Genomic DNA, 27,371 nt, shown 5'->3' with positions numbered 1-27,371 from the left:
ACACATACTGTCCTTAAACACAAGCTAGGAAGCTGTGGGCTCCGTATGTTTTGGGACTAGCAAGGAAGATGCAGAACCCTGTAGAATAGGGCAGGACCGACTTCACAAAGCAGAAAGTAAGAAAAGATAATGCACAATTTGGGTATCTGTTGATTATGAAAGCAGCTGGGCCATGGTGGCATATGCTTTTAATCTTAGTGTTCAGGAGGCAGAGACAGGTAGATCTCTGAGTTTGAGGCCAACCTGGTTTACAGAGCTAGTTCCAGAACAGCCAAGGCCACACAGAGAAACCCTGTCTTTAAAAGCAACTGTCTCGAAGAACAAGCAAACAAGAAAAAGAGAAAGCCAAGCACTTGGATCTGTTCGGCCTGGAGATTGGGTCATGCCACTAGGTGACCCATCACAAGCAGCCCAAGCCTTAGTGAACTCAGTGGTTAATTTAGACTGCACGTTGGGAGAGGAGAAAGTGAGAATCTGCTATGGCCGCCAGCAGCCTGCAGCAAGGTAGAAAGAGCTCAGCTTCTTTCTCTCGCCTTCCCTTTCAAACTTTTCCCATAGGAGGAGGCTCACGGGATCTGTGGAATTGTACAGTGTAAGTGGTGGAGGTGATGATGTCTGAGCTTCTGCCACTGAGACCTGCCCTGTTTGGGACTGGAATCAACCATCACCAGTAGCAGCAGCTGGGAACCAGCCTAAGGTTCACAAAGAAGTTTCCCATTTGCTTCCTGTGGCTGATCCCTAGTCTGGGGAACTAGGGTTGAGCAGTTACTTGGGCACATAACATTCTTTTGATAGCAGCTTTGTGTCCGGGACTCCCCACTGGCTTTATGGAAGCATTCTAGGCTCTTGCTGCCCTCCCCAACCCCCTCTTCAATTGCTAGGTCTCTTGCAATCCGACACTCCTCCAAGCCTCCTCTAGTTCCCTCCGAAGCATTTTCCACAGTAAATTGCTTGTGTATCTGACCCTACCTTGGTCTGTGTCTCAGAGGACGGAACCTGTTCGGTCTATCTGACCAGAGGAACAAGGCAGCTGACGAAAATGCTACAGTCCTTTGTCCTTGACACCTAGAAAGGTGCCCATCAAAGCTGCAATTTGAATAGTAAACTGTGGAGTTACAACTTGGCCATGATTTCCACAGCCACAAAGAATACTGGAAAACAGAGATCTTCATGCATGTTTTCTTTGCTCAAACATACAGCTTGTTCTCTTTTGAAATGAAGTCAGTTTTGTTTTGTTTTGTTTTGTTTGAAACACTGCCTTGCCATGTAGCTCAGGCTAGCCTTAAACCCAAAGTCCTCCTGCTTCCACTTCCGAAGTGTTGGGACTATAGGGGTACAGCACTGTACCAGCAACAATGGCTCCTGGGTAGCTAGGGACTGCCTCCCACACAAAGAAACACACAAGGCCAGGAAACCCAGGGCCTTCTGAATACTGAGTTCTCCCTGTGACTGAGTCAAGTTTCTACTTCTTGGGGTGTCGGTAGAGGAGATTTTAGGAGGAATCATGAAAGTCTGTGCTCTAGAAACTATACATCACAGCATTCAAACTACTAGATTCTGGGTAACATTAACAGCTAAAGAAAGTGACCTTGGAAGAGCTTGGATTGGGTATATTGGTCATCTCCATGCTGAGGAGGATATCGGAGCATCTTGGACTACAGCTTTTGATCTTGTCCTGGTCATTACACAGAGGCAATCCTGAGTCATTGGCCCATGTACAGGAAGAACTGCCTCCCCTGAATGGCTACCCCATGCCTACAGCACTGATGCTGGTGACCAGCTCGTACAGCTAGTGATACTGGTGACTGGGTAATTCAGGAAGAAAATTAGGTTTAAGATGACAGATATGATGTCATTTGGGTGCACAGATATGGAAAGTACAGGCAACTGGAGCAGAAATGTCCAGGGCCCTGAGGACAGAGATAATCAGCTTCTGCTAGGGTTCCACAAGAACTCAGGCTGGCTCAGTGAGAATCAGGCATTCGGGATGCAGTAGCTGGGGGCAGGAGGTCTCTGAAATCTCTGTTTGGAATTCATCCCACGGGAGCATCAGAGTGTTCCAGCAGTGCTCTTGTGCTCTCTGCCCCACGTGGAAATACAACTGGGACCGTGGGTGGCCAGCAGGAAGCCACTGATGCCGACAAGTGCCGTATGATGCAGTTGGAGCAAAGACCTGCTTCTCTGTGGTTCTGCAGGCCTGCTGTGCTTTGAGGCAGGAACTCTGCTCCTTACCGGTGAGCCAGCCAAAGGCAGTAATGTACTGTCTGTAATATAAAGGCAATGTCTGTAACGTCAGGGAAGTGGCTGCTCCTGGAATAAATTCAAGATCTGGGATTGGGAGGAAGGGTTCTGATGGGATCCATGTTGGCTGTGGTTCATTTCTTAGTAAAGATATGGGATGTGAAGATGACAATCCATCAGCATTGACCTCCGTGGCAAACACCACTCACTGTGACTACACATTTTTCAAAACAATTGAAAATCACTCTGTGAAAGTTTTAATAAACGTGATTATTTTCCCCCTCAAGACAATCTCACTGTATACACGAGGCTAAAGCAGAACTCAACCTCCCAGGTGCTGACATCACAGGTTCATCTGCCTCCTTCGCTCCCTCCCTCCTTCCTCTCTTTCCTTCTTTCATCTGGTACTGACTCTCAAATAGCCCACACCAGTCTTGAACTTGCTGTATAACCAAGCATGACCTTGAGCTTCTTCTGATGTTCTTGTCTCCACTTCTCAACTGCTAGGGCCACAGGTGTGCATCACCAGGCAAAACTTGGAACTTTTCCACCCTGGGAGTCTGTGTTTCCTAAAGCCAGGTCCTAGAAATACTCAGGATAAACCCCAGTGAGGAGGCTCCCACCTATATATAACCCTAGTGTTTCAGAGGCAGAGGCAGGAGAACGGTACAAAAAAAAGGCCAGTCTTGATTTATCAAAGAAGACCCTGCCTAACACACACACACACACACACACACACACACACACACACACACACACACACTTATGTATGTATATATGTATGTAGGTATGCATATATTACACACACACAAACACACACACGCATACATATCTATATCTATATATACATCACTTACACAGAATGACCTACCTCATTGGTCATGCTTAGAGAAGCAATAGGAATGGGGAGACCTTGGCATTTTGGCATTGCTGGCCCTTACCACCCTGCTGTCTGGTTACCATAGTGATAGATGCTGTACTCTTCAGGCTTGGATGCAATTGTTACTTAGGTCAATAAGCACCTGATGGGGCCCAACCCCAGCCACCTTCACTGCATCTCTGTAGTCCTCTGACTAAGGCATAGACTCTCAGAGCTCACTCCGTTCCCACTCCTGGAGAAGTGACCCCTGGGAACACAGGCATTTGTAAGGGGTCAAGTGTGTCTAGCACACATCCCAGGAGGCTTGGAGGTGGGGGTGGCTTCAACAGTGTCCTAGTTTGATTTCTCTGAGACTGAGTTGAGTAAGTCCTTGATCTGGTAGAGGACCTCAGGGAGGGGAGTAGAAAGAGCAGGAAACAGAGACAAGGTGTGTATCATGGAGTCCGCCACCACTGCAGAACCCACACAGCCAAGCCCACTGAGGAACTCCGAGACAGCGCAGGACATGCTGGCCACATCCTGGAGGCAGGAATGGATAAGAGCTGCTGGGGTGGGAGTAGGGATGGGGGTGGAACCAGGAAGCCTTCAGGAAAAGAGATGAAGATGCAAAAAGCTGGGAAGGAGGCCAAGGACATCTGGGTGGGGCCTGGCAGGGACTGCCTCACATGCCTGCATTTGGAACTTTCCTGAGCTTGGCATGATGCCCACGCAGTCCAAGCAGCACAGACTCCGTTACCTAGCATCTGTCTACACGTTCTGCTCCCAGAGCCCCCGTTTCCCTTTAGGAACCTACATTCCTTGCCATCCCCTTCATAACTCAGGGGATCTGATGGTGATGGTGTCTGACTCCTGGGCTGGTCTTGTGACCCAGCCCCACCAATCAGTGTATAACACCTTTCCTTGGCTACAGGGGTCCTTTCTGAGACCACAGTGAAAGGCTGAGTGTAAGCCTGGAGTTGTCCCACCAGGGAGAGCCTCCAGAGGAGGACACCAACCAGCACAGCAGATGTAGAACTGAGATGGGGACAAACCTAGTCATGAACCCCTTGACATCATCCCTGTGTGCCTGAAGACTTGAACCTTTTAGTTCTGTGACCCAGTAAAGTCCCCTTCGAGTTTATTCTATTATTATTATTATTATTATTATTATTATTACGTTGGCATTCTGCCTCCATGTATGTCTGTGTGAGGGTGTCAGATCACCTGGAACTGGAATTAGAGACAGTTGTGAACTGCCCTGTAGGAGCTAGGATTTGAATTTTGAATCCAGGTCCACTGAGCCATCTCTCCAGCTCCCTCACCCCCTTTGAGTTTAAATCAGAGAGACTTGGATCTCTGTTACTTACAAACCCAAGTTCGCTCTCTCTCTCTCTCTCTCTCTCTCTCTCTCTCTCTCTCTCCTTTCTCCTCCTCTTCCTCCTCTTCTTCCTCCTTTTTCTTTTCTCTTCTGAAACAGGTTTTTTTGTGTGTATCCCTGGGTGTCCTGGAATTCACTCTGTAGATCAGGCTAACCTAGAGCTCAGAAATCCTTCTGTCTCTGTCTCCTGAGTGCTGGGATTAAAGGTGTGTATGGCCATCACCCAGATGAATGGGAAGTTCTAAAATGGTTAAATTCTGCGAGTGAGTTAAACAGCTGCTCATCTGACCCAGGTAAACACCACTTCTCCATTCTCTATCCTTGCTTTTGAGGCAGAGTCTCACAATGTAGTCCAGGCTAGCCTCCAACTTGACCTCCCTGACTCAGTTGCCCCATTCTCTATCCTTGCTTTTGAGGCAGTCTCACAACGTAGTCCAGGCTAGCCTCCAACTTGATCTCCCTGCCTCAGCTGCCGTAGTGTGGGATCACAGGTATGTGCCATCATGCCCAGATCTACATGCCTTTCCTCGTCCCAATGCCCAGCACATTCCTCCAGGACTCCAGACTGTAGAGCCTGACCCGGCATGGTACTCTCCCGGGCTATCTCCACCCTCCCTTCGATTCCTCAAAGTCCCACCCCTAGCCTCTTCACAAGGTCACTTGTGTACTTAACAGACACAGACTTGGGGCAGGCTGTGTTCTATGCATACTAGCATCCAGACCTCTCCACACAGGGGCTGTCCCTCTATCTCAGGGCACAGACAGAGGAGAGGCTGGATGGAGCTTTCAGATAGCCTGGGACTCAAACCCGTATTGCCTCTGGGGTCCAGGCCCTGGCATCTTCTCATGTTCCTTAGCCCAGCTTTCCCTAGCCCTCCTTGACACCAGCTCAGGCTCATCTCGGTCCATTTCCCCTCATTCCATCTGTTGCCCTGACCTGTTTTCATCTCTGCCTTGTGCTGCTGCTACGAAAAGCAGAGTCCTGGTGTCCTGTGGCAGAGAACAGGACACGAAGGGAAGGGAAGACCTGGGTGCTGAAGGCACTCGGGCAACACCTGCAGGGTTCTCAGCCTGTTGGGGGCTTGGCTGAACCAGGGCCTGGAAGAGAGACAGGCAGGGGTGGGAACTGGAGGGGGCTGGGTGGAGCTGGGCCTGCAAGCCCTAATTAAGCGAGTTAATTAGGAGGGGAGGAGAAGCCTTGTGGGAGTTAATAAGCTTGGCTAATTAAGTGGATCCTAAAGAATGGCTTGGATTCGAGTGGCTGGGGAGGTACGAGGGGTTAGCCAGAATGGAGGACAGAGAATGAAACACAGGCTCCTCCCAGGTATCACCAGGCTGTTCTCAAGGTCTACAGCTACCCACCAGACCTAAGGACACTACCACATCCTGCAGCTTCCCCAAGTATGGTCTGAAACCACGGGCAGCGTCTGCAGCCCTCAGTGAAGCCATCACTATTTTGGTCACTATGGTTCTAAGGTCACTACTGAGCTCCACGGTGTTCCTTCTCACCCATCCTTTGGAAGTAAAAGGTAGAGCCCCATTTGAACATTTCAAAGAGTAAGAATATAAATAGAGTCTAGGCTTCTAGATTTTGCAGAATAACCACGGACATGATCCATGCTGGTCAAGGACCGTGGCTGCTGATCACTGAATGCCCCCACACCCCTGAGGTTCCATGTGCAACAGGTTTCCGACTAGTTCATAGATGTGACAACAGAGGCCCAGACATCCAGTGGCTTGTTCCAGCCAGTTCTTAGCCTGTTGCTTAAGCTACAGGGACAAGGTCAGATGCTAGTCACCTCAAGGCTTTTGTCTCAGGTTTGCTCGGCCTGGCTCTCCCTGATGTGGCGTCCAAAGTTCCCTAGCACTGAGAGCTCCAGTAGACAAAAAAGTCTAACCCCCACAATGCACCTGTGCATTCTAGTTACAGACCCTGGAGCCCGGGGGCTGACCTGTGCTGCCCGTGTTCAGAATGCAGGGCAGAAGACTCTCTTTCTCCTAAGATCTTTTCCAAGTGGCTTTCACCTCTATTTAATACCGTACTCCCCTGGGCAGGAAGACATTCGCAGGACAGTTGCCTGGGGCCACCCTGACAGTGATCCATCCAAATGCAGTCCCCAGTGGAAAGGTTCTATCAGCCTTCAGTCACAGAGCCAAAGACAAACAGATGGAAAGATTCAAGACACCAATCTCAGGGTGCTTAGCTCCAAAGGTGGGCTCTATGCTTCTGTGTTGACAGGTCCAGCAGCCCCCTACACTATCCCACTCAGGCCTGGTTGGGTCACTTGGTACAACCAATGCCTTCACTGCACACTTTCATCTACCCACTAACAGGCAAATAGTTCCTTTGTTTGTTTGTTTGTTTGTTGTTGACATAGGGTCTCACTGGCCTAGACTGCACTATGTAGACCAGACTAGCCTTGTACTCACAGAGACTTGCCCACCTCTGCCACCCAGGTGCTGGGTTTAAAGACCTGCACCACCATGTGCAGCCAGGCAAATACTTTTATCTTTTTGTTTTCTTTTGCAGTTCTGGGAATTAAATTCAGTGTCCCTGATATGCCAGGCAAATTCTTTCTACCTCTGAGCTACAGTATACCTACAAATATTTATTACGTTCTCCCACACCGTTTGCAACTCAACTAACAACACAGAAAAGTCTCTGTCTTTGCAGAGCTTCTGCTCTAGTAAAGAGAGACGGTGACAAATAGGACACTGAAGTAATGATACAGGTCAAGGCATTAAAGTGGAAAAAAAAAAAAAAGAGCCAGGAAGAGGGCGCATGGCATGCTGGGAAGTCCTTGCAGAAATGGTGGTCTCTGAGCAGAGACTAGAATAGGGTGAGGGAGGAACGTGCAGCCCAGGAGCCAGGCCAAGGAAACAGCTAGTGCCAGGGCCCTGCCGTGCTTGGGGTGTTCAGCAGTGATTTCAATGCTGGGGGCCTGGGACAACAGGGTCAGTAAGAGGTAACTGGAGCCACTGGAAGCTTTAACTTTGATGGAGGTGGAACTCTTTTGATCAGAGAAGGGTTTGGGTGTTTAAGGAAAAGCTGGGGGTATGTAGGGAGACTTTATTGTGGGGGAGAGAACTCAGAAGCACCACCCGGGTGTGGGAAGTACAGAGGGCCTTGTGCTCACAGATAAGCATGAGGGAACCCAGGAATGTTATTAAACACACAGGGTTGTCTCTTCAGGGGGAGATGCATGATCTGGTTTCCACCCAGAAGGCTGGGAGTGGACATGATTAATAGCCTGGTGACTCTCGAGATATCTGTGTGGCTGAGGCCACACCAGATCCTCCTCCCCTGGGCCCTATCAGGAGCTTGTCAATCTGTAGAACCTATCTTCGTGGAAGGTGTCATGTGGAGTCCATCTATAGATCCCCATCGTTACAAAAGATGCCACTAGCACTTTACCAAGGGTTCGCTGTAGCCGTGTCTTAAGCCTTATTGTGTGTACAGGGTTGAGTTATCACCGGGAAATGTCCACTAAATTGTGCTATGTTTAAAGATGCCTGAACTAAACTACTGAGGGTCACGCTGTCAAAGTTTGAACCAACACTGGCTACTTAGTTGTACTGAGTCACAACCACCTTCTTGCCTCCCGTGGATCATCATGGAGGGCTGTGGTGCTGACAGACTGTAGGCAGGATCTGTGAGAGAGTCGCTGACCCATGCTTGGGGCTCATCTCCACACAGCTGTGCCTAGGTTAGCCGTGTGGGAATGTAGACTCGGGTTCTCCGTGTGGTAGCTTTCCAAAGACCTTGCAAATTTTGCTCCAAGAGCAGAATGCCCTGGGTTTTAAAGTGTTGGCTCCTTATATTTTTCTCCTTTGAGTCAGAGTCTGTCTGTACAAACCAGGCTACCCTTGAACTCAGTGCCCTCAACTCACTATTTTGATGTAGCCTTCCCCCCCCACCCCGCCCCAGAGTTGGGACAATATGTATGCATCACTACAAACTACATCCATTTTATGGCTCTTGAAACCACAATACAGAACAGTTAAGTTACTCTGCCAAGTTCACATAACCTACAAGTAGTGGACCTAGAGTATATGGTTTCAAACTCTGAACCTGACCAGTCATTAGACTGGGGGTGGGGGAAAAGTCAAGCTTGAGCAAACAGCGCCTTGCAGGGACAATCCCTGGAAATATGAGCACAGGGCTCCCTCTAGTGGCCAAAATTCTACAGTGCAAGACAGGCCAAAGGATCGCAAAAGCAGCCCTACACCCTGACACATTATTCCTTTCTGGGAGCGAAGAGCACATTTTCATCACTTGCTCCCCATCACCTAGGACATTTAAGTCCGGGACTGGTGCCTCTGGTCCACTCAAAGCCTCCTCTTTGGTTATGGTTGAACAGTGCCAGACCCAGCACATCTTGTTCCCCTGTGTGTCTTTCCCCATCTCTGTCAAGAACTTTGTCTCTGTCCACGCTGTGGTCCTGAAGCTCTGCCGCACATTGTGATGTCCTAGGAGCCTTCAGATGTCCCAGGCCCCAGAACAAATGACTGTGTTTAGACTTGTGAGGGACAGAGTTTAGAGAACAAAGTCATGTCAGAGAGCAGTCCTCTCATTGCCTGGATGTCCTAATGTCACCTCTAACCCACTCTGCCCCTCGGGACCATGTCCCCAGGTACAAGCTCACCCATCAATCACTCATCTTACCCTAATCTCTAAGTCAGTAGCTTCCTCACCGTTTCTGCCCTCTATCTACTCCATGTTTGTCCAGTTCCTCTGTGTGACAGCCCTTTGACTGCTTAGAGACAGACACCCAGTACAAGTTTATATTCTTACTGCCTGGCTGCCGGGTAGCCACCACAGCTCACCTCGTCCTGTCTGGGATCCACTCTCCATCACTACACTGATTATCCTGGAAAGTGCCCACTTGCTCCCCTACCCATCACCCACCCTCTTACTGCCTGCATCAAGCAAGTGGCTTCACCAGGGAGAGCCACATCCCAAGCAGTCATGTCCCTTAACCTCTAGAAGCATGGCTAGAGGGAAAAACTCACTGCTGCTGTCTCTGAGCGTTGCTACCCAAGCTTCCTTCTGCCTATGCATGAGTCTCCGGAGGATCTCAGTGAGGCCAGACATCCTGCACTTCAAGGTAGCTCCAGGTGATGTCCATGTGGCTTCCATAGACCCAACACTACACGGCAAGGCATGGATGACCCTTGCCAATGTCTCTTCTCTCCTCAAGGCGTGATGCATGGGGATATGAGTCACCACACTGACTCTGGCTACCAAGCCACGAACCTGGCAGCCACCCTGAAAATCAGTATGGAGGTCAAAGCCTGGAAACAGAACTAGCACATGAAACAGCAAAGGAACCTGCCAGCACAACACAGAGACACGTGCATACCCTTGTGTGTCGCTGCTCATCAGGATGCTCACCAACAGAGCGACAGACAAAAGGTAAGTTATATGTATTACAAAGGCAGAACTTATATATATGATAAAATGATATCTATTACTCTGCATACTAACCAAGCACCAACAAGAACAATAAACTAGAAAAAGAAAACACAGGAGGCTAGAGAAGGGGCTTGGTGGGTCAAGTGCTTGCTGCGCAAGCCTGGGGACCTGAGTTTGGATCCCCAGTACCCACATAAAAGCCAGATGTGGCAGCCCATCCCTATAACCCCAGACCTTGGGACAGAGAAAGGAGTGGCAGATTGTGGCAGGGTAGGGGGTGCTTCCTGGCAAACCCATTTAGCAGAAATGGTCAGCCATAAGTGAGAGACCCCAACTCGATAAATAAAATGGAGGCTGAGAGAGGAAGACACCCAGTGTCAGCCCCAGCTCCACACACACATCACAAACGAGCACATCCACAGCCACCAATGCCTCCATCCATCCATCCAGAAAGGAAACTGTGGTGGTTTGAATACGGTAGGCCCCTGTAGATTCATATGTTGAATGTTTGGCCATAGGGAGTGGCACTATTAGGAGGTGTGACCTTATTAGTGTAGGTATGGCCTTGCCGGAGGAAGTGTGTCACTGTGGAGGCGGGCTTTAAAGTCATCATTCATATATATATGAATATATATATGGCATAAGCTCCACCCAGTATGGAATCACATTAGTCTCCTGGTTCCCAGCAGAAGACAGTCTCCTCCTAGCTTGCCTTTGCCAAGATATAGACCTCTTGGCTCCTCCAGCACCATGCCTGCCTGCATGCTGCTATCCTTCCCGCCATGATGATAATAGACTGAACTCTGATACTGTGAGCCAGCCCCAGTTAAATGTTTGCCTTTATAAGAGTTGTCTTGGTCATGGTGTTTCTTCACAGTGATGGAAACCCTAACGATGACAGTCTCTGTACACAATAGAGTATTATTAAGCCATGAAGAATGAAATGATGTCACTTCCAGGGAAATGGATGAGCCTAGGGACCATCATGCTAAGACTAGCCATGCTAAATTAACTAGGCTCAGAAGGCAGGTGTCACCTGCCCTCTTGCATATATTGAATCTACACTTTTTAAAGGACATGAAAGAAGGGGGTCTGTTTAGAAAAAAGAAGGGGGGCAGTAGGAGAGGTGAGAGAGGGTTGTAGAATATGTGAATAGAATCAAAGTACATGGTACAATGTATGCAGTTGTCATAATGGAACCATAATTTTGTATAAGTAATATATTTAAAAAAAAGCCGAGGCTAAGGATATGACTCCGAAGTAAAGAGCAGGTACTACTGTTGCAGAGGGCCTGAGTTTGGGTCCTAGAACTCACATGCACACACACACAACACTTTGAAGCAAAATAATAAATAAAAATAAATCTTTTTTTTAAAATCTAGGGCTAGAGAGATGGCTCGGTGGTTAAGAGCACTAGAGTTCAGATGCCAGCACCTACATCAGGCAGCCCACAGATGCCCACAACTCAAACTCCAAGGGTTCAAACTCCCTCCTGACCTCCATGGGCTCTTGCAAGCACACACACACATACATGCACAAGCACATGCACACACACACACACACACACACACACACACACACACACACACACGTAAATAAAAGTAAAAAATAACCCAGCTAGTTCTCCCCAAGGATTTAGCCTGTTCACCCTTCCCATGAGCAGCCCCAGATGGGAATGGAGGGATCTGGTCTTAACACTCCCTTCTGCTGAGCCACCACCCTCTGAGCCACCACCCTCACTTTTTCAGGCTCCGGGGCGGCTCCCTGTTGGTCTCCTAGTCTCTTTTGGTCCTTCTGTTATCTCTTACAAAAATAAAGCAGGGCATGGTGGCACGGACTGGGCACTGAGGAGATGGGGGCAGGAAGATGACAGGTTCCAGGACAGCCTGAGCTACATATTGAAATGATGTGTGTCTTAGTTTGGGTTTCTATTGCTCGGACAAAACACCATGACCAGAAAGCCGGTTGGGGAGGAAGGGTTTATTTGGCTTAAACTTCCACAGCACTGTTCGTCATGCAAGGAAGTCAGGGCAGGAATTCAAACCAGAGCAGAAACCTGGAGCTGATGCAGAGGTTGCTTACTGGCTTACCTTACATGGCTTGCTTGGCCTGCTTTCTTACAGACCACCAGACCAGGGATGCACCACCTACAGTGGGCGGGGCCCTCCCTATTGATCACTAATTGAGAAAATTCCCTACAGCTGGATCTCATGGACCGGTTTTCTCAGCTGAGGCTCCTTCTTCTCTGACTACTCTAACTTGCGTCTAGTTGACGCAGGAAACCAGCCAGTCCATTAGAGTTGTTTTTCCCTTTTGTTCTCCCCCCCCCCCCCCCCCCCCCGGAGCTGGGGACCGAACCCAGGGCCTTGCGCTTCCTAGGTAAGCGCTCTACCGCTGAGCTAAATCCCCAGCCCCTAGAGTTGTTTTTATGAAATACCCTTAAATGTATTTTGTTTTCACACTGGGTCTTCCTAGACTCCAGCCCTAACTTTTGTTGCCGTCGTTTCTGGAGACACCCTCAGTATTTTTAATAATTACAATGTATTCTTTTAGTCTCTGAACACAGAGCCTCTATCTTGTTTGAAAGTTTTGTTTCTCTGCATACATTGTTTTCTTGTTTGCTTTGGTTCTGTTTAGATTCAGGATTTTCTGGGATCCCTGGTTTCCTGCTAACTCTCAGGAGCTTTCAAAGATTGATACAAACTGTAGTAATGCCCCTACCCCTTTGTGTGTGTGTGTGTGTGTGTGTGTGTGTGTGTGTGAGAGAGAGAGAGAGAGAGAGAGAGAGAGAGAGAGAGAGAGAGAGAGAGAGAAACTTTTTGGAAAGAATTGCCTGGATGGAGGTTTGGGTTACCCCTACATGGAGGCTTGGGTTACCCCAACATATACATATGTCAGAACTTCTTATGCTCATTGCTTACAAACTTCACATTCACTTTGAGTAAACCATGCACCCAATTTTTAAAAAGTGAAATTTGCAGTTGAGAAACCCAGTGCTTGAGGGGAGAGGGGTGCTGGGTGACAGAGGTTCAACATGAAATTTGGGCTGCGCCATTCTCTCTGTTTTTATATATTGTTTATCAGTGTAGCCATGGTTGTCCTGGAACTCGTTCTGTAAGACAGACTGACCTCCAAATCACAGAGATCTGTTTGCTCTGCCTCCCCAGTGCTGGCATTAAAGGCATGCACCATCACAGGCTCCTAAACTGCCCTGCTATACCTGACCTCCGAGCATTGTCCTCCCTTCTAACCACGTCATCAGCTTGGGAGATCTGAAGAGTTAACCGTAGTTCCGTGGGTTTGTCCACGCTCAACTTTTGGGGTTCTGTGAGGGATAACTTTCTTAGTCTATTGAATTAGTCTCCCCACATGCTGCCTTTCTCTCCTTTTCCAGCGAGTGCTTCCAGCTGATGTGTGCTATAACAGGCAGATGGAAAAAGAGAGAACACTAGGGGCCCCACAGTCCTCCCTGCAAGAACCTGCCCCACGGAGACCCACCTTCCTCACAGCAGGCCCCACCTCTTAATGACTCCACCACTTCCCAGGAGTGTCACCCTAGGGACCAAGCCTTTAACACACGGGTCCTTGGGGTACATACAAGATCTGAAATAAAAAAAAAATGCAGGTAAGTCTGTCCTGCACTGCCCATTTTTTGAAATGTTCTAAATAAATTCATCCTTAAAAAAAAAAAAAAAGAAAGGAAAGAAAAAATCTGCCAGAAGTCAGTGAGTTGGCTCAGTGGGTAAAGGAGCTTGCTGCCAAACCTTGAGGACCCGAGTTTGATTCCCAGGACCTACATGTTGGAAGGAGAGAACTTAGACTTCCATGTTGTTCTCTGATCTCCACACTCATCATGGTACTTTGTGCTCTCTCCTCAGAAATAAATAATTGAAAAAATAAAATAGAATTAATCCCGACTATACTTCATACTGGCTGACCCAGAAATTTTTTATATTAAAAAAGAAAAAGAAAAAAGAGGATGGGCTGGAGAGATTGCTCAGTGGACCCTAGTTCAGGTCCCAATACCCATGTCCTGTGGCCCACAACTTCCTATAATTCTATAACTCCAACTGACCTCAAAGGATACCCACACATGCATGGCATACACTTATAAGATATATAGATATAAGTTAAAATTCTTAATGGAGTCTGTGTGTAGGTTTTCATCCTGGAAGTCCAGGTAGCATTGCACAGTCTCTGTGGGGAACAGGAAGGTGTTGGCAGATACATTATATCAGGCGGGAGTACACAAACACCTGGATAGGTTCCATTCCCTCTGCTTAGGAAGCCACCGCTCACAGGCGCTCTCACCCCAGTGAGCTAACCCATTGAAGTCACCAGCTCATCTCTAATACCACAACTAAATTAATTTTCTATCTTTTGATATTATTGACCTAAGTCTTTGGAGATTGAACTTCTGTGTGAATTCCTGGGATAAATCATATTCAAAATGAACTTGCAGTCATCTTCTTCCCTTGACCCTGGCCGGCCCACAGGTCACCCACCCTACACATCCCTCCGTGACCTCAGCACCACCTTCCTCTATCCATGCTGGCCCGGTAGTCATTGATTTGCCCAGAGCAGCCCCAGGGACCTTTTAAAATGTCAACCAGATTTCACTGTTCCCCCCCTTAAAAGCTTCCCTATCCCACCTAAACTTCATTCTCAGCAGGGTTATCAAGGTCTGATTGATCTGGTCTATCCCAATCTCACCCTTGTCACTGTCCCACAATCCTCCGGTTTGTCCACACTGGCCTACCAGAGTGAGTGCTCACTGCCTGCCAGTGTCCTCTGGCCCTTGCATCTCTGTTCTGTCTGCATGGACGGCCCGTCCCCTTCCTCTTCCAGGTCCCGGATGCCAGCTTCTCAGCTCATCTTATACAAGGTGTGTGTTTCCTGTGTGTTGCCGTCCATCCCCCCGCCCCCGCCTGCCCCCCCACCGTGGGTTTGAACCTGATGATGGAGTTATAAGTTCACTTATATATCATCTGTCTCTCGTTAGCCCTGAGCTTCAGGACGGTGGAGCTGGTGTTTCTCATGTGGCTTCTAGCTCTCACCCATGAACGATACCAAGCAGCTTTGCTGAGTGACTGAATGAGCATGATTGGCACCAAAGGAGGCTTGTCTTTATAGACCAAACTATTCCATGATCATAATACCCCAGTGAGGTTGCTGCACTGGACTGCCTTTCCCAGGATCCCTTGCAGAGATAGCCAATGCACGCAGACACAGGTAAAAGACGCTATCTCCAGTTGTGACTCACAAAAACCTTGGCTGACATTTTAATGTATTTGTTTTGAGATAGAGTATAGCCTAGGCTGGTCTTGAACCCACAATTCTCCTGCCTTAGACTCGTGAATGCTGGGCTTGTGGGCACGAACCACACCTGGTTCCTCCATTCTCTCTTCTTTCTCTGTTAGTGGAATGTGGTTCTGAGTGATGCCTGCCCCATCACAGAAGGATCCAGGGTCAGTGAGAGACTGCTTGGAGCAGAGCCTCTCTCACTACACTCTGTTCCGTGGATATCAACCGTAAAGAATGGGATCCTGGGCTGGAGAGATGGCTCAGTGGTTAAGAGCACTGACTGCTCTTCCAGAGGTCCTGAGTTCAATTCCCAGCAACCACATGGTGGCTCACAACCATCTGTAATGGAATCCGATGCCCTCTTCTGGTGTGTCTGAAGACAGCGACAGCGTACTCATATATATATCGAATAAATAAATCTTAAAAAAAAAAAAAAGAATGGGATCCTATGCTCCAGGCTCCTGGGCACAACAGCTGCCTCACTCTAATTAACACCTGGAAACAGCGTGAGCAGGTGGTTAGTGACATGGTCGCTGACATGGGGCACAGTGTGCATCGACCCACGGCCTCTGGGGCCACAAAGCTCACACTCTCATTATAGCTCATGGAGATGCATGTTCACCCACAAAGCATTGGGCCCCATTAGGAAGATATGCCTGTCTCTGTGGCCTCAACATCCAGTCCCAGGAGGCTTCAGGAATTTCAACCTAAAAATGAATGAGCAGGTTGCCTATACCCCTTACAGCCTCTCTGTCTTTAATTTTGCTTGAGAAGAGATCCAAAGAGACCTCAGGGTTACACAGAAGAAGGCTGTGGCAGAATCATGGTCTTTAGAGATGGAAGTTGGGTGTTCCAGAGAAGCCCTGGTGCCAGAGAAAGGCCAGGAGAGGTGGTGAAGGGGTTTGGTGCACCACACACTCTCTAAGTCCAAGGTGACCCCACCCAGTGTCTCTGCCCTCCCAGCCAGCTCTGTTTGGCTCCCACAGCCTGGCTGTCCACATCACTCAGTATTTTTAGCTTCACTACCTGGCACCTGTGGTCACCATCTCTGCCCAGCCTGGCAGTGTCCCCTCCCTAGGCCTTAAAGAGCCAGAGTCCATCAGTTAGAAAGTATAGTAGCCTCTGCTATAACATAGGCCATTACATCCCAGAGTAGGAGAGAGGCCTCTGCTACACAGGAATCCCCAGAGCTGCAGGTGGGGTGGAGGAAAGATGAGGGAGAAAGGGCATAAGAGCCTGGCCCTAATGCTTGAGCCTCATCCTGGGGCTTCCTGAGTCACTCACTGGTAGGGATTGATTTGCTCCAAGACCTGAAGCCAGGGGACATCAGGGCAGGGCTTGACAGTGTGTTGTTGACAGTCAGCTCAAGGCTGAGAATTAACCTAGAATTAACCTTGCACATTAACATAAACGTGCAGGGCCCTGGGTTTTATCCCCACTGAGAGAGAGAGAGAGAGAGAGACAGAGAGACAGAGAGAGACAGAGAGAGAGAGAGAGAGAGACAGAGACAGAGAGGAGACAGAGACAGAGAGACAGAGAGACAGAGAGACAGAGAAATAGACACAGAGACTGATACAGAGAGACATGCAGAGACACACAGAGGTACACGCAGATAGAGACAGACAGATATAGAGAAAGACAGAGGCACACAGAGAGACAGGGAGAGACACAGAGAGACACGGAGAGACAGACAGAGAGGTATATAAACATAGAGAGATAGGCAAAAACAGAGAGACAGAGACAGATATAGAGATAGCAGAGACACAGAGACAGACACAGAGAGAGATAGACCCGGACAGAGACAGACAGATACAGAGATAGACAGAGGCACAGAGAAGAGAGATAGAAAGACAGTCACCACAGATGATGCCAAGGCCCTGTCTCCTCTGTCATTTCATTGGCTGACACAGTCATTCCCCAAGCACTCCAAGACTCCACTATGAAGAGTGGCTGTACTGGGGCTGTGGAGTTCAGTGGAGTAAAGAACAGTGTCACCCATCGAGCCTCACTGAGTCTTTTATCCGCCTGTTTGGCTTCCAGCCCTCCATGGCTGTTCAAATGCTCAGCTTGGAAGTCCAGGTCTATGTGATCTGATATACTACTGTCTTTGCCATCCTCAACCCATCCTTGTCCAGTTACTTTCCCAAACCACCAAATGCCGCCCCACAGCCCACCAATACCTCTTCTTGGGCCTCCTGCATTCCCTGGGAGACATCTGGACTTCTAGAGAGATTAGATGGAGTCTACCGTGGTCCCTGTGAGCAGAAGTGGTCCGTTCATCTTGCATCCTGACTCCATGGGCGCTATGTACCCACTCCCACTAATGTGCCCCCAATCTTTGCCCAACTTATCTACTAGCAGACCTCACCAGGGCTGTGCCAGGATTCCAGGCCCCATCTGAAGCCTGGCACTCTGCAGGTGTCCAGTCATTGTTTTGCACGGTCAGCTGGCAACCAGGGCAGGAAGCAGCTTCCCACTTCACAGATGATAACACAGAGGCCCCTGGCAGGGAAACCACAGATGTGGGGTCTAATACAGTCATGAGGGGCACCTCGTCCAGATGCAGGAGCCCACATTTTCTCTTCCTATTCTTTAGTGGACATGGACGAGACCCTAGCTGAGTCCTGTATCTGCCTTTCCCACAGTGGCACTGGCTTGAGCATACTGGGGTGGAACAGAGGTGGTCCTGTCAACTTGTACATCCACAACCAGAGGCCTGGTCACAGCTTGGGTAATCCACTTGGCTGGAGACAGGGTTTCCCTGAGGGTTGGGGTCACTGGCACCATGCCCAACTCCTCTCATCCCAAAGGTACTCACATCTGCTCCCACAAACCTGTATACACAGTCACAAATATGCAATCCCAACTTCAGAAACCTTCATCTTCTTTCTCCCTCCCTCCCCTCTTTTACACACACATGGGTGCTTGCACATGCACACACACATGTGCACATGCGCACATACACATTTTCACTATTAATTCAACAAGGACTGAACATGTGTTAAATGCCAGTGCAATGCTAGAAGGGCAAGGGGCTCTTAGATTGGAGCGGACCCCATGTCTTCTGGGAGGCCTTCCTGGAAGAAGAGGCATTTCAGCTGGGCCTGAATGGCGGGGAGCCAGGGTATTCCTGGTAATATTGGGGAACCAAGCGAAATGGGGCGTTAACACCAATCACACAGGTCTTGAATGTTGAGTGCTGGTTTTCTGTTGTAGGAACTGAGGAACCATGAAGGTCTCTAAGTAGGGACAAGACATGACCACAATGGGAGTGAAGGGACAGGTAAATCAATCTAGGTAGGGCCAGAGTGGGAGGAGTGGGAAGGTTGTGGTGACAGCCAGAGAGCTCAGCGGGAAGGAGGAGTGTGTGGTAAGCCTGGGCAGACAGATCCCATAAACATCTGTACTGGGCCCCTAAGTTCCTGGTAGAGGGCTGCACAGTGGTCCTGCCAGCCCACTGCCCACCCACCCCAGCACTGACCTCTGTAGTGGAACTTCTTCCAGTTCCTCCTCCTCTCTGTGGAAGCAGACCAAGCAGAAAGCTGGTACATCGTCAGCGCCACAGCCCAGGGGCCAGGCAGGAGGCAGCCGCAGGACAGGGCAGGGGTGACTGTTGGTGACCTCCACAGCATCATCCCCAGCCAGGACACGGTTCTCGGAGCCAGTGTGCTCCAGGGTCAGCAGCCTGTCGGCCTCAGGACCCCGGACCTGCCTACCTGCCACCTGCGCCTTCTCGCCCACGTTACCCGTCGCCTCGGTAGGTGGAGGAGCCTGTAGCTCTCTTGGGGCTCCTGTCCTGAGGCACAGGGGTTCCAGCCACGGGGTCCACACTTGAACGGCAGCTACCGGGCTGGATTCAAGAGGTGGCCGGTAGTGGACTGAGGTCCTATCACCGCCTCTGGAGAAGTCCTTAGCTCCTTAGCTGTCTACTCTGCTGATGTCTGCCAGGGGCAGGACTGTGAGCACAGACCCACGGCTGACTTGGCCTTCTGTCTGTCTGTCCAGCAGTCTATTCCTCCTAGTTGACCCGCAGGCACGTTGGTGGGTGACAAAGTTTGTTCTCTGCTGTAGTAAGTAGTGCAGTGGCCTGCAGGAGAGCCAGCTGACACCTGAAGCTGGAGGGTAGGCAAGGGCAGGTGAGCTGGCACAGTGTCTCCAGTGTCCCCAGGAAAAGTTCTGACCCTTGAAGTCAGGTGCGGGTCAGCCAGAGGAAGCTGCTCTGCTCCCTGCTCTCTCTCCTCAGCTCTGGGGCTCAGCCTTGTGGTGGCTGTAGATGGCTGGGCTGTGGGTATTAATAGCTCCACATTCACGCTGAGAAGCCTGGAAGTTAACTCCTTCTCTGCCAGAGCTGGGAGGCTGCGGCTGGCCACTGTGAGGAAAGCAAGGACCACGCCTCTGCTGGGAGCCTGGTGCACCAGCAGACACTCCGTAATCCCTCCTGCCCGTGAGCCTGTGCCGCACAGTCCCTGGGGCTTGGTCAGATTTGCTGTGCCACCTGGACCCTCCATGCACAGGTAGGGTGGATCTGGGTGGGACTCAGAGCTTTGAGCTCCGGGGAGCATCCCCGGGAGAGCCGTCCAGTTCACACCTACACTGTAACCAGTCCCTCCACATTCCCAGAAATCAGCATTGCTGACTCTGGGTCCAAGTGCATGACCACTCTGAATGGCAGCCAGGGATGAAGCAGACATTGTTTAGTGGATGCTCAGCTCGGGGATACCAGAGTGGGTCTTATTTACCTGTTTCCTTAGCATCTTTATGTGTTTGTCAGGCTCTGGGCAGGACGCAGAGCTCAGAGTCAGGGAAGGCAGAGGCTCCTCCTCCTTCGGTGGGCTTGTACCCCACAGGAGGCCGAGGGGCTTGCTGTTGGTCTACAAGGGGCGGATAAATTAGAAAGAGTGCTTCCTCCAGGCAACCTCTAAGCACCTGGCTGTAGTGGGAACCTGGGCTGGTTTTCAGCTCCCCTCACCTGTGCAGAAATTGACAACACAGGCAACCATTCCAGTGGCCCTGGCAGCAGAGGAAACAAAAGATGAAGAAATTCAGGCTGTGAAAAGGGCGGGGTGGGAGGGGAATTAAGCCGACTTGAGAGGGGCTGGGATGGACAGGCAGGGACTTAGAAAGGCTGCTTGAGGAAAAAAACAAACAAACAAACAAAAAACAAAAAAACAAAACAAAACAAAAAAACTTCCAACAAGGTGATGTCGGAGCAGCACCCTACAAGAGGGGGAGGAGCCAATCGAAGATCTAGACTGTAGGGGGAGAGCCTTCCAGCAGGAACACAGGAACTAGTTGGCATTTGGGGAGGAGAGTGAGAGGCAGGCAAAGTGTTTAAACTGGCCTTTTGGTATGGAGTAGATCTTTCCTGGGCGATCAAGAGGTGGGGCAAGACCAGCAGACCAGAGAGAATGACGGGGTAGTACAGTGCCTTACAAAACAGGAAGAGATAAACATGATCAGAGGCGTGGGAAGTGTTTGTTCTTAGCCACTCTGCTCACTATAGGGAGATGAAGAACGGGGGAGGGGGAGGTGTGGATGGGGAAGATGAAGTGGGAATTTGCCTTGAGGCTGAGAACCTGGGGAGTTTGCGGGTGGGAGAGTTAGGAGCCTGGAAGGGCCATCTGAACTGAGTTTCACTAGCTGGAAGAACAGGTCTAGACTTCCTTGGCTAAGAAGAAAATGGGGCTGGTTCCTGAGCAGTACACAAAGGGCAGACTGGCAGATAGCAGCTTGGGGCCGGGATCCAGCTCTGCCAGCCTGGCATGTTTGTATGGGACTTTGGGCTTGTTCATTAGCCTAAAAGGCATCCATCTTAACCAATCCTCCCCATTTCTCTTCCCCTTCTTTCCTCTCTTTTTACTTCTGACGCCTCAGTGTATAGCCCAGGCTGGCCTTGAATTCGTGATTTTCTCGTGGAGACTTATCTCAAACTGAAACTCATGCCTGTTTCTGGGAACAGGGTCTCTTTATGGGTTGTCTGCTCTGACCTTTACTCTTCTGGATGGCCTTCTATGAATTGGCCTGTCCAAAGCAGGTGCTTCTTTCTGCTAGCTCAAGATTGAGCTGGGGAGATGGTCTGGGGGCCCTGAGTCCTCCACAAGCTCTGCTGCAGCTTCCATAAGTAGTTTTAGACTTCTGTCCCCGACTAGAACCACAGACTGACAGACATACCTGGAGGTCAGCTGGTCCAATCCCTGCACTGCTTAGTGGAAGAGAACGTGCTCAGAAAGGAGGAGTAGCATCTCCCTTAAGGTTGTGATACTCGGGGACTTAACCTCTTCAAGGCTTAACCTCAGGTCTCTCAATATATAGACTTGACAGGGTGCCCCTCCAAAAGGTGGGGGGGGCATGAAATAGGAAGGGACAAGAGACAGGGTGGAGGGGGAGAGACAGCTCATGTTACAATTTCTGAGGTGGGAGTCAGAGGGGTCACATTGGCTCTGGACTCTGGATGTCCCTGCCTGCCTCCCCAGGTCCCATGGGGTTGTCATTTGCAAGTGTTAATTATTCATGAAGCTGTTCTTTGCCTGGTTTTAATGCACTCTGATGGCAGTCTTTAGCTAATGGGGAAAATCGATAGGTTTTAATTCTTAGTGGCTGTGAAGCTCTGACTGTCTCCTATTTGGGTGGCTGAACCTAGATCTTGGGTTAGGGGCAGGGTGTGACCTCAGATTCAGGCACAAAAGCCTAAGTCTTCACCTTCCCTGTCTATACGCCACTGCCTTTTGCCTCCAGTCTAGGGAGGAGAGGATCGTGGTCACCATGGCACCTCAAACTACCCCAAACTTCATGGAAAGCTGAATCAGACGGTAGCCAGCCTAGCCTTTGAGCTACACCTACGGCTCTGATAGGGCAGCTCCTCCCCACCAGCTTTGGGGGCTGTTGTCATGCCTGCAGCCTTTGACCTTGGAGCTGGGGGACCTAATAGGAGTATAGCTTCCTCTGCTCACTGCTCAGGATCAGCTCTGGTCTACTTTCCTCAGCAGAGGGAAGCTGGTCTGAGCCTGAAGAGCTACAAACAGAGCTCACTGTGAGAAGTTCCGCGTGTACACAGGCTGAGAATTGTTCTGGCAGGACTGAGAGGCGGTATTAGGCGGCCATCATTATAAACATCCCATTCCCAACCGCAGCCTGACCCGAGTATATGGCCTTCACGATTCCTGTAATTATCTGGAGAACAGAGCCACCACTTACACTCTGTGTGTGTGTGTGTGTGTGTGTGTGTGTGTGTGTGTGTTCTTGCTAATTAGACAAGTGTAAGCCTGGTGGTGGAGATAATACTGTTCTTTTAAAAAAAAAAGTGTTGGGGTTGGGGATTTAGCTCAGTGGTCCAGCGCTTGCCTAGCAAGCGCAAGGCCCTGGGTTTGGTCCCCAGCTCCGAAAAAAAGAAAAAAAAAAAAAAAGTGTTGGTGCTTCCAAAACACAGCAAACCCTCAGAAGATGAGAGGTCTCCACAGGGGTGGGTGGAGAATGCGCTGCCTGTTCTGTAGGGGTTGCTCTGGTGCTGCTACATCAGATAATAAATTCTGTACCCCAAGATCTGGCTGCCCCAAGATGAATGAATTCCCATGCATACCAGCTTTTGTTGTGCAAACCTTGCACCCCAACTTAAAACAATTGGGTAAATTAAAACGGCAGACAGCCAGTTACTGAGGAGAATAGAAAGGGGTGGAGTTTGAGTTTCTGGGCTGGGGTCATAGGTCGGGGCTACGAGGAGAGGAAGAGAAGGGAGGAAGAAGACAGAGAGAACAGGCAGTCTCCATTAGACATGATGGACCAGGAGTATCCTAGAGAAATCGTTCCCTAGGACAGACTGCTGGAGCAGAAGTCACCCGGGTGAGATTCAAACAGCAAGTATTTGGGGAGCACAGCTGGGAATTAATAGTCTAACAGATAGAGATATAGATTAGGGGTGATCCCCCCAGTAATTGTTCAAGCACTAAGTAAATAAATCATAGTCTGAGTCTCATTTATTCAGAAGCTAGACAGAGATAGACATAATCCAATTAATTTACATGTTTCCCACAGTCCTGCCTTTCCTGGTGGCCCAGAGTCCACTCCTGCTGGTTGAAAGGGCTCTGACCATCTAAAGACACTGACTTCTGGGGTCTGAGCCAGGTACGGGAGCCTCCATGACCCAGACTTGAAGAGTGGTGATGACCAGGCCTCATTAGAGATATCAAATGATGCCCAAAGGATGCCCCTTAAGGCGCATAGGTTGGCAGAGTGGCTCCCAATGCAGTAGTGCCCTGGAGTGGGGCCTCTGGGAAGGGATTTTAACTGCTGGGCATCTTTCTAGCCCCAAGAAGGAGTAACTTTTAGTTAATTGATTAATATTTTGAGACAGGGCCTTGGGAACCAGGTTGGTGTGTAACTCATAGCAATTCTCCTGTTCCAGGGCCCTGACCTCTAACCACCACCCCTCAACTCAGTGCTGCTAATACAGTTGTAGAAAAGCGCCAAAGGCTCTTCACTGCTGGGCCAGCTCTCCAGCCACAGAACAATGTTTTTAAATCTTTGCTCCTGTAAGTTATTTCCGCCAGGTACTTTGTTGCAATGACAAAACTCTAACCTCCCCAGCCCATCTAACCCTAAGCTGGCCTCTTCCCTGTCCCTACTCAGGACGCAGCAGAGGGTGGGCCAAAACCCAGTTTGAACGGAAGCTTTTGGGGCACAAGCTGTACAGGACAGACTTGAGTCCTCCCCAGGCCTCCCTCGCACTCCCCAGTGTCTGTGCAGCAGGCTGAGTGAGCCTTCATAGTCACCCTGTTACTTACTATCCGTGTAGGCCCCTCCCTCATCTCAATTCACATCTTCATTAATTAATTAAATTTTCATCTTACGTGCATCGGTGTTTTGCCTGCATGTCTGTCTGTGTGAAGATGTCAGATTGCAGACAGGTGTGAGCTGTCATGTGGGTTCTGGGATTTGAACCCGATTCCCCAGGAAGAGCAGTCAGTCCCCCCCCCCCCCAGCTGAGGACCGAACCCAGGGCCTCTACCACTGAGCTAAATCCCCAACCCCCAGTCAGTACTCTTAACCACTGAGCCATCTCTTCAGCCCCTCAATCCATATTTTGATTCCCCCATCCCACCCACCATGGATGCTTGGCAGGAAGGCCATGCATGAAGGTTTTCTCCAATCCTTATCTTGTGGGGTCTCTCAGAAAACTGTATTAGCCCAAGTATGCTAAATGTTTAAGTTGTTGCAAGCATACAGCAACTGACCGGATGCGAATCCCATTCCCCTCCCTCCTCCAGGGGGCCTTGGAGGCTCAGAGGAAACACCTTTTTGTTTGGTCCACTCAGAGCTCCTAAAACCCAAGTGAGCCTCCAGAACAGAACTTAGCTTGCTTCATAGTTCAAAGAGAAGCAAATACTATTGCAGCGCGCTCGCTCTCTCTCTCTCTCTCTCTCTCTCTCTCTCTCTCTCTCTCTCTCTCTCTGTCTCCCTCCCTCCCTCCCTCCCCCCTCTCTCCCTCTCCCTCCTTCCCTCCCTCTCTCTTTCTCTCCCCCCTCTCTCCCTCCCTCCCCTCCCCTCTGTGTGTGTGTGTGTGTTTGTGTGTGTGTGTGTGTGTGTGTGTGTGTGTGTGTGTGTGTGTCTCGGGCTCTGGCTCTGACTCTATAATTAACCTAAAGATTATTGTTATGTAGCCCAGGCTGGTCTCCAACTTGTGATTCTCCAACCTCAGTCTTTTAATGTACCACCATGACCACCATAGTCCTTTCCCTTTTAGATAAGAGTGTCTCAACAAAACACAATAAAAAAGAAAGTCCAATGCCAGATCACTAAAGCCCTGACGGAAGACTGACAGCAACATAGATAAGAAGCCAGCTTCCCGAAAGAGGCTTTACTTAAAATTTATCAGAATGTGGCTTAAGCATCTTGGCAAGAACGTCAATGTCTTCCTAGAAGGAACTTGTGAATTATCCTGCATAGACAAAAAATTATGCCCCAAACCAGATCTGGTCCAGGCTTTATCGGTGGAGAGATTCTGTTTCTCACATGGCTGTCAGAGGCTGGTGATTCTCTTGCTTGAGGGCATCTTGTTACCATTTTAGTTCTTAGGGAAGGTAGGGGGATACAGAAACCATATCTGTACTTTCAAATGTTTCTCTCAGCTAGCTGCAAAGGAAATTTAAAATAATCAGTTCCCAGTTGCACAGCCATGGGCACTGCAAACATCTGGGATAGAGGTGGGGTGTAACTGAAGGGAGGGAGGCAGTCTAGACAAGCAGCAGTCAGGAGGACCTAGCTCAGAATGGAGACTCCTCCCACCTGCTTCTGGCAGGTACCTTGAACTCTGTGGAGTAACTAACTTGTCCATATGGGACCTGGAGGACAGGGCTCTAAGATGTAAGGGTTTTGTTTGTTTGTTTGTTTGCTTGTTTGTTTGTTATTATACAACGTCTTGCTATGTAGCCTTGGATGGTTGAAGGTTGTCATGAAGATCAAGCTGGCCCCAAACATAGAGACCCACCTGCCTCTGCCACCCAAGTGCTGGGGTTAATGGTGGATACCACATACTCAGATTATATGTAACTTTTGTGGGACAGTTGGGTCTACTAACCAAAGATTTTGAGTTTTATCTGGAAGTTTTGTTGCTTCAATAAAGGTTGGTCAATAATAACTCTAGGAAAGTACAAACAGGATTTAAAAGTTGAACAAGAAAGGAAATGTAATCACAGCATAGTATGTGGCTAAAGTGTGAAAATTATCTACAAAGGTATAATAATGTAAACACCAAAACCTAGTTGAGCCAAAAAGCACATATAACTCTGCAGGGTTAAGGACAGGACTTGAGTATGTGGGCGAGCAGATATTGGTAAAGGAGAGATACGATTTCATTTTCTACCGTAGGGCGTAAGGTCAAAACCGGAGAAATGGAGAAATAGCTGTGTCAGCATCTTAGTTCTAATCTGGACATTCAGAGAGTGGTCCATAAAGCAGCATCAGCAGCACACGGCGGGGTATTGGAAACACAGAATCTTGGAAGCTGCCCTAGAGCTGCTGAATCAGACCCTGCTCTGTAGTGGGAGAGGGAAGTGAGTGTATTTCCACCACACCTCAGGGCATCATGCATGCTGGGTAAATGCTCCTCCACTTGGCTATACCAGAGCCCCAGAACCCAGAGTTATCAAGGACCTCCTGTGATGTGCATCACTGCTAGGGGGCCTGGCCGTCCAGCTCAGGACCTGGCTTAGAAATAGAACAGCAAATGGAAGGACAGAAGTGAGGGTTGAGTTCCCTGCCTGTAGGAATAGATGAATTCAAACACAGGTGGAAGAGAAGGGGACTGTTTTATTTTATTTTATTTATGAATCCTGAGGCTTTCTTTTAAATTTTTTGGAGAAAAGGCATGCACGAGATTTTAAATTTCAACAATACAAAATGGATGGAAATAACTTGCTCTGGGTAGAGACTCCAGGCTCCTTCAGAGTCTCCTAAGACATTTCTCTGCACATCCAGCCTTGGGCTGTGTGTCCATTCTGTTTATTTCTTTTACAAACACTTCCAAGGCACTCTGGGGCATCTTGCATTTTTACTCACTAACATTTTTGAGGTCACTCCATGTAAGCATGTATAGATCTGTGTTAAGTCACTTATGGACTATTATAGGAGACTTAAAATCGTAACTCGCTTTATTATTTCCTTCTGGGTCCATCTGAGCCTCCCACACAGTGCAGCCATCAGCACTGTGTGACCACAGTGCAGTCTACGTTAAGTGCAGAGTATCTGGGCTTGGAAACCCGGGGCTGCTGCTAAAGCCAAGTGTTTTCTCTACAAACTTCAGTTTTTGTAACTGTGAGGCGGTGATAAAAAGATATTCCCAGTAGCTGCTCTATGCACTCACATTCCAGATACGGAAGATTTGGCACTGAACAAAACAGATCGGAATCCCTGCCCTTGCAGAGCTCAGAGTCTAGCGACGGAGGACAGATGGTGAGCAGGGTGACGCTGAGAGCTAAAGCAGGTGGGACAAAGAGGAGAATTGGCTGGGAGGTTTGAGGTCTCAGATAAGGTGGGTGCAGGTAGCTCCCCAACAAGGCGATGCTGAGTGGCACACATCTGAGGAAGGGAAAGTGGCACCTTAATAACCAGCAGAGAGCAAAGAGCAGGGACAGGGAGTGCCACCGCCTTCTACACAGCTGCAGGCAATAGAAAGGACCCCC

General features: G+C 49.3%; 1 protein-coding gene and 1 long non-coding RNA gene across 4 annotated transcripts in view; one reads left to right on the top strand and one right to left on the bottom strand.

Moving 5' to 3' along the window:
- The window catches only part of Sbk1 (SH3 domain binding kinase 1), a 44,818-nt gene extending 25,354 nt beyond the window's left edge, over positions 1 to 19,464 (bottom strand). Inside the window, exon 1 of the mRNA XM_017588642.3 lies at positions 18,680 to 19,464. The gene's annotated coding sequence lies outside the window, so the exon portion shown is untranslated. The remainder of the gene's footprint in view (positions 1 to 18,679) is intronic.
- A 108-nt stretch (positions 19,465 to 19,572) lies between these two features.
- The window catches only part of LOC108349640 (uncharacterized), a 24,189-nt gene continuing 16,390 nt past the window's right edge, over positions 19,573 to 27,371 (top strand). Inside the window, exon 1 of one of the 3 annotated variants that reach the window (XR_005499463.2) lies at positions 19,573 to 19,712. This is a non-coding gene — a long non-coding RNA (uncharacterized LOC108349640). The remainder of the gene's footprint in view (positions 19,713 to 27,371) is intronic. The other 2 variants (XR_001835996.3, XR_005499464.2) reach the window with 2 other exon arrangements.

The sequence above is a fragment of the Rattus norvegicus genome, chromosome 1 (genome assembly GCF_036323735.1).
Source record: "Rattus norvegicus strain BN/NHsdMcwi chromosome 1, GRCr8, whole genome shotgun sequence".
Taxonomy (NCBI): domain Eukaryota; kingdom Metazoa; phylum Chordata; class Mammalia; order Rodentia; family Muridae; genus Rattus; species Rattus norvegicus.
The sequence above is the reverse complement of the archived record's forward strand: the minus strand, read 5'-3'. Positions and strand labels throughout refer to the sequence as shown.